This window comes from Carya illinoinensis, chromosome 3 (genome assembly GCF_018687715.1).
Source record: "Carya illinoinensis cultivar Pawnee chromosome 3, C.illinoinensisPawnee_v1, whole genome shotgun sequence".
Classification (NCBI taxonomy): domain Eukaryota; kingdom Viridiplantae; phylum Streptophyta; class Magnoliopsida; order Fagales; family Juglandaceae; genus Carya; species Carya illinoinensis.
The window spans coordinates 21461540-21468775 of record NC_056754.1 but is presented as its reverse complement, the minus strand read 5'-3'; positions in this window follow the sequence as shown (position 1 = coordinate 21468775).

Genomic DNA, 7236 nt, shown 5'->3' with positions numbered 1-7236 from the left:
TAATGTAAAAAACATCAATATGTTATAAACTATCTTGAATTGTATGACCACATTTATCTAGTCGTCAAATGCATAGTGCATAGTGCTAGCATAGTGAGCTAGCATAGTCCCCTTTGTACGCCTATATATATCGTTGAATTCTTTAAGAAATTGATAAGTTTGATATAGAGATCAATAAGAATTTCCTCTCGTTCTCTCTCGCTCTCTCTCCTTTTTATTAAGTTTTATAACACGTTATCAGCACGATTACTCTCTATTTTTCTATCTTGCTCTCTCTTCTCTTTCCTCTCTCTTTTTGCAAAAGCCATCTCTAATTTTGGTGAACTCTTTGAGGGGATCGACGATTGAATTTTTCTCTCTATAATTTCTAACGAGAGAATTGAGAAGCAGCTCCACCAAAATCGATTCCTCCACTCTATATGATTTTAATTTCTTTATTTTCTCCTGAATTTCTTGCATAATCTTTTCTGATGCTTGGCAAGGACTCGACGAACTGGAGGATCTGATTAAGTTTTCGTAAGCAGCTAGCTAGCTCTCAGTCTTCTCTGCTTCGCAGGCCAGGTATGTTACCAGCTACCAGTCTCCTTTGAGATTTTTCCTATTTGTTAATCTGCATGTGCACCTCCTGTCTCTGTGTTCGGAATAGATCTTTCACTTCTCTTGTGTCCTTGCCTTTTTCTAGATCATTATTTATTTATTGTTTATCTGATCAAGCATAGAGTCGAAAGTTTTACGTTTTATGGGTTAGATCTTGTGAATCTTTTCTTAGTTATCAGGAAGTTGCTTAAGCACCTGTTTTTGGTGTTCAAGGATGTTTATATATTTCTTTAAGAATTGGATTTCAAGGTAGATGTTGAGTCTGAAAGCGTCTTTGTTATTTGATATATAAGCAGTAAAGGTTTGGTTTTGTGTGATTCTCATGGCTGTATTTTTTTTTGAATTGGGTTAACTTTGGGATAGTTTTGGGGGTTTAAGAAAGTCTGTCTGATTTTTTCTCGGGTCAACTGAAAGATCCGGGCGGCGCAGGCGGTAGGTATTAGAATCCTCCGCCGGCAACCCTCCATTTTCGTGTGACCATCCTTCGTCGAGGAACTCAACCTCGAACATATTTGATCCGCTCATAGCCTGTTATTGGGATCTACTGCATAAAGAAACCTTGATCTGGCAAGGTGTCGGCACTGTCGGATGTCCCACGAGTATATCTATGGATTCCGTAAATTTCGTAAAGTTGCCATATGTTAATGAAAATGGTTTGAGGGACCGACGCCGAAGCAGGAGCTCAGTATGAAAACCTTGGTCACTTTACTATTAGTTTAGCTGTCCAAGTTTGACCATAAAAAAAAAAAAAAAAAAAAGGGGGCAGCAATGATATTAGCGACAAAGTTGGGTGGGAGATGAGCTGGGTTCTACACAAAATCTGACATGAGACCCACGTGCTAACCAAGTGGGAGGTTGAGAATGCCCACACAATCAAAAGATATGCCATAAATGTTGATTTTTGTGATTCTATGATGAAAAAAAAAAAAAAAAAAAAAGAAAAGAAAAAGAACTTGGCATAAGAGCCAAAAATGGATTGCTGGAAGAAGCCGCCCATTATTATTGCTCTTCTTTTATATTATTATATTTTTCTATTTTATATTTTTATATCTTGAAAAAGTGCAAGGTATAAAAGAAAAGATGAGTGTTGAAGGCCTATTGAAACAATATATATTTCTCACGCTCAAACAACACCACTTAAAAAGGTATCACGATAAGATTAAGTGATCTTCTATTCTAAATTTCTGATGATTTTGAAGTTAGAGATCTTTGATCTTAAATAAGTTTTTCAATATATTATTTACAATTCTTGAGATAAGTATTAATGATTACATCTCAAGATATATTTGTGGTGAATTAAAATTTAGATAATTTACATTTCAGTTATATCTGTAGTAAATTTTTATTATCATAATTTATATACAAGTTTTATTTATTCTTTTTGTACTTGTTATGAATTATTAATGATATAATTTATTTTAGAATGAAAATAGAGCATCCCTGAAGGATCGTGTACCAAAAGCTCATTATAATTTATGCACCTGAAGTTACATAATTGAAATTGTGAAAAATATATATATATATATATATATATATATTTGAATGAACGTCTCGAATGTGCTCCTGAAGTAGCAATATCGAGTATGCTCCTGAAATAGCAATATGAAATGCAAACGTTCACAATATATTCTAAATTTGTATCAGGTCTTTCAGTGACTGAGCAAAATAATGAGTTTTTGATAATAATCATTAGTCACGTCTTACTAGATCTATATCATTCCCTGAAGTGAATGATAATGAATTTATATCATTCTATTCCCTGAAGTGAAAATAATGATGCGTTTCATTCAAAGAAACTAAGAGATTGAACGTGATAATGAATATCTTTTCGAGCCAGAAGTTCGTATTGGAAAAGCTGTAAGCTTTCTTTTTGAGATGATATTATACAAATTATTGAATCAAATATTATGATGCATCAAAAGGTGATATGATTCAAAATATTTGTATCTTTTCATGGTTATCTTGATCATCTAAAATCAATTACGATAAGTCGAATGATTTTCATATGGACGTCCATAAAAGAACCAGAAAATTCTTTTACTATAAAGTTTTACCACCAGAAGTGGAAAGAAAAATTTGCTTAAAGCAAATAAGATGAAATTATTCGACGTTATCTTGATTATCATATGTGAACCAGAAGTTCGGATAATAATTAAATTTTAGATGCAATAAGATAAAAATGTCTCATATTATAGCTACTAAAATCCCAGCGAGGATTGAAGTCCCTGTAGGACAATTAAGAAATTCAGCAGTCTAAAGACATGTCTAAAGGCATGTGAGACGTATTGATACAAAAGATAGAACATCTCAAAAAGAGAAAGACACAAATAATTGGTGCTCCTGAAGAGGCCATACCCACGAAACAAGCAATAAAGTCAATCCAGATTTTCTTTATAAAATTCTCCTATATAAACTCTTGAAGAGTACAAATCTCCTAAAGAGTGCCTCCTGAAGAGGTTTATCATGAAAATGTCTTCCCTTGAAGAGGGACAGGTACCTGAAAATAACGAGATCTCGTTACATTTCATGAATAATGGAGAAATTATGGATAGAAATAAAATCGTTGTCGACAACGTATTTCCATATGAGATGGCAATTGACATTACCATAAGTAATGTAGCAAGTGAATCAAGAACCGTCGAAGAATACCGACGTAAAATATTGGCCAATATTCGAAAGAAATAATTCCTGCAGAATTGATTCAATAGTAAAATATGATGCATCGGGACTTATAGTCCAAACACCTAAAGAGGTGATGCTTGTTGAATGTCAGTGGGTATTTATGGAAAGGAAATAAAAATGTGATATATAAATCACGAATCAGTTTCTCAATTCCTGCAGAATTGATATGCAGAATTGATATCACTAAGTAAAATGTGATAAATATTGACTTGAAGTCCAAATACCTAAAGATGTGATTTTTGTTAAATATCAGTGGATATTTATATACATGATATAAAAAGCCTGAAGCTTTTAATATGAAAATGTGATATAGAAATCACAAGTTAGTTTCTCGAAGAAACAATATTGATATGATTTTAAAATGGTTGAAATCATATTGAAATTTTTATTAGCTTGAAAGTTACCGAGAGTTTGGATATGCATGATTAACTGCATATTTATATGGATCATTGGATCATGATATATATATGAAAATCCCTGAAGGATAGAAAATGTCTGAAGCTTCTAATATGAATACATCTGGAAATATGTATTCTATCAAGTTTCAAAGATCCTTATATGATCTAAAACAATCCAAACGCAAATGAAAACAAGCTATTAGTGCAGTTTATATATATGATTTAAATGTCATTGAAACTCCAGAAGAGTTCATAAAAACTGCACATATTTGAAATATAAATCTGAAACCCTTGCGGCTTCAAGGGGAAGATGGATGATGTTATTAGTCATGAAATACCATCTTTTAATACAATTAATATTTCAGATTCATATTATGGGTTTGATATGAAGTGTGCATTATTAAAGAAGAAATGAAAGGGAGCACACAGAACATCTACCAAAAAATAGACACAAATATGAATATTTGTGAAATATTATTTTATTATCTTGAAGCAAGAATTACAGAAATTTAAGGCACTTTGCCTCATTCTTCAAATGCTCTTGTTCTTCAAGAATCTGCATGTCATCCCTATCTAAAGCGGTGGGCAATCGAAAAGAAGATTTAAGCAAAGATTTTAAATTCCTATTCTCTTTCTTTATTGATTCTATCTTCATGTTGGACTCCAGAAGAAGTCGCTGAAGTATAGCAATATTCTCGTGGAGATAGTCAACTCCACAAGTTCTGGATTGCAGTCGCTGAGAAAATGCGACAATGAATGATGAGTATCGGGTACCGAGACTCACAAGCTCATAGATAGCTTCATTATCTGACCTATGAGTCAGATCATTACATTGCATGATAGCACCTGTGGTAGAAGCAGGAACAGCTGATGAACGAGGTGCAGAGTACCTCATATATTGGCCATGAGAAGATCGCTGAGCCATTGCAGAGTAAAAATGTAGAGAGAGATTGCAGGATAAGAATGCAGAAAGAGATTGCAGAGTAAAATTGCAGTATGATTACAGAAAAGTGAAGAAGATGAGATGCGAATGAAGATGAACTGAATATCTCTTTTATAGAGAAAATTATGATACAACATCTCTCGTGAAGCAAGAGAAAAGAGATGGAATATAGCTTCATAGTTTTGCGGCGCCTGACAGCTGAGGCGCCTGACAGCACGCCTGACAGCTGCAGCACCTAACAGCACGCCTGACAGCTGCAGTACCTGACAGCACGCCTGACACCTACAGAGGAGTTGATAATCTGCGGTGCTTGTCTGATCTTAAAAGGCTGGCCACCGTTTTTATTAAAAATGAGGTTAGCGGTTTAATGTTGATGAATTCTCCACTAACTGTGTTATTTACAAGAACTCTAGAAGAGTACAACTCCAGAAGAGTAGTGATCAGCAGAAAGATCCAGTTGTGATTATTTTATCAACATGGATCAAGTCCACAGTTAGTTGGATATACAAATGCGAGTTATCTTTCAGATACACACAAGAAGATCATTGCAATTCATGAGAAGAAAGTTGAAATTGATATCAAGAAGGGGAAGTAATGTCTTGAAGACTTGTGCTGATTGTACTCTTTTTCCTTCGCTAAGGTTTTATCCCACTGGGTTTTCCTTTGCAAGGTTTTAATGAGGCAATCCTAAAGCACTCGGCGATACATATGAATACTGTACTCTTTTTCCTTCGCCATTGGTTTTTTTCCCACAGGGTTTTTCCTTGGCAAGGTTTTAACGAGGCATATTCTTTAAATATGGTCATCCAAAGGGGAAGTGTTATAAACTATCTTGAATTGTATGACCACATTTATCTAGTCGTCAAATGCATAGTGCATAGTGCTAGCATAGTCCCCTTTGTACGCCTATATATATCGTTGAATTCTTTAAGAAATTGATAAGTTTGATATAGAGATCAATAAGAATTTCCTCTCGTTCTCTCTCGCTCTCTCTCCTTTTTATTAAGTTTTATAACACAATAAAAATATTTCAAATGTTCTACGTAACTTTATGACAAGAGCTTGATGGCATTTTGTTTAAAATCTATTAATGGCATTACTGTAAATAAGGGAAGTGCATGATTTAAAGAGCTACGATACTTTGTTTCTCCAAAAGCGAGTTGTCTTTTTTTGTCCAAAATAATTTAACAGCAAGTTGTACCACATATTGCAGAATAAATTTACAAACCACAAAAGTTACAACTTCAGGGACATAAGGGTAACATTCTTCAAACGGATTACCTTCCGTACACATAACAGGCTTTATATAGAAAACTTAAAAACCACTTTCAGCTTTGACAAAACAGAAGCTTTTCTGGATGGTTACGCCGTTCTCCCTCAGGAACTTGATATGTCAATTGTTCACATCTAAATCCATAAACTACATTACACATGATATCAAAATAAAATATCCACTTCAGCGAACCAACCCCTTGCACTCTTCAGCGAAACCGAATACTCTTCTCCGCCGTACCTCCCTTGCACTAGAGCCTGATGAAATTCCAGCTCTGTCGCAACCATCAAGTCGCCCTCCAGCACCGTCTCACCCTTCATCTCTTCAGTCTGCACATGGTTTGCATACTTAAATATTTTGAGATTTGGATTTCAGATAGTATGATATTTTGAAATGATTCATCTAGTGAAGATGATTAATTAAGTAGAGGTATTAATTAAATTAATTTTGGCCGTGTCTTTTTGAGATCCAAAATTTTGGCCGTGTCTCAAAGCTCAACTCTCATCATCATGTAGTCCATTGCTAGAAACTTCAAACAATGATGCTGTACAAAACAGGATTTCAAAGTCCACCATTGAACTAAAATAGAGCAAGCAAAGCAATATCCTAATACAAATCAAGCCACAAGCCCGCACAAAGCAAAGCAAGATCCTAAACAAAGCAAAGGCAAAATGGATCGAGAGAGACGGGAGGGACGCAGGGGTGGGGGACTAGGGCTCGATAGGAGGGAAGAAGGGAGGGAGTGCTGGGGCTAGGGCTCGGGCTCGAGCTCGAAGTCAAGGGAGGCAGTGAGAGAGAGGATGGAGTGAGAGAGGGAGGGAGGGAGAGAGAGATAGATGAAGAGCTAAAGCTTGAAGTCGGAGGGAGTGAGGTAGAGAGGGAGATGGACAATGATGGAGTGTTCCTATGTAGTGCAGTCACAAGATTTAAAAACGAATTGTGTACGTGGCACATTACAATTGGATGCCGTTTTTTAAGGTGCGCAGGTTACGCCTGTTAGGAGATATTCTCTTGACAAAAAGAACAAGCAGACATTCAGAAATGAAGGGTTGTCCGGCAGGGACTTACTCGAGGAAGAAAGGAATTGTCCTCATTGTGGGAAGAAGAAAGCACACAGCGAAATCGTAGAGTTGGGTTTGTGTTTTAAAATTTCAATGGAAGGGAAGATATATAGACGGGAGAAGGGCATGGAAGGGTGACAAACGTGGGGTTTTTGTGAATGTCTGAAATTGTACGAGGAAGTTGTGAGGGTCATGATCTATCACTTGAATAATACGATAATTGTGGCCTTGTGGGATTGAGAGGAATTTGGCGATGACTTAAACATGTAAAATTTATGATTA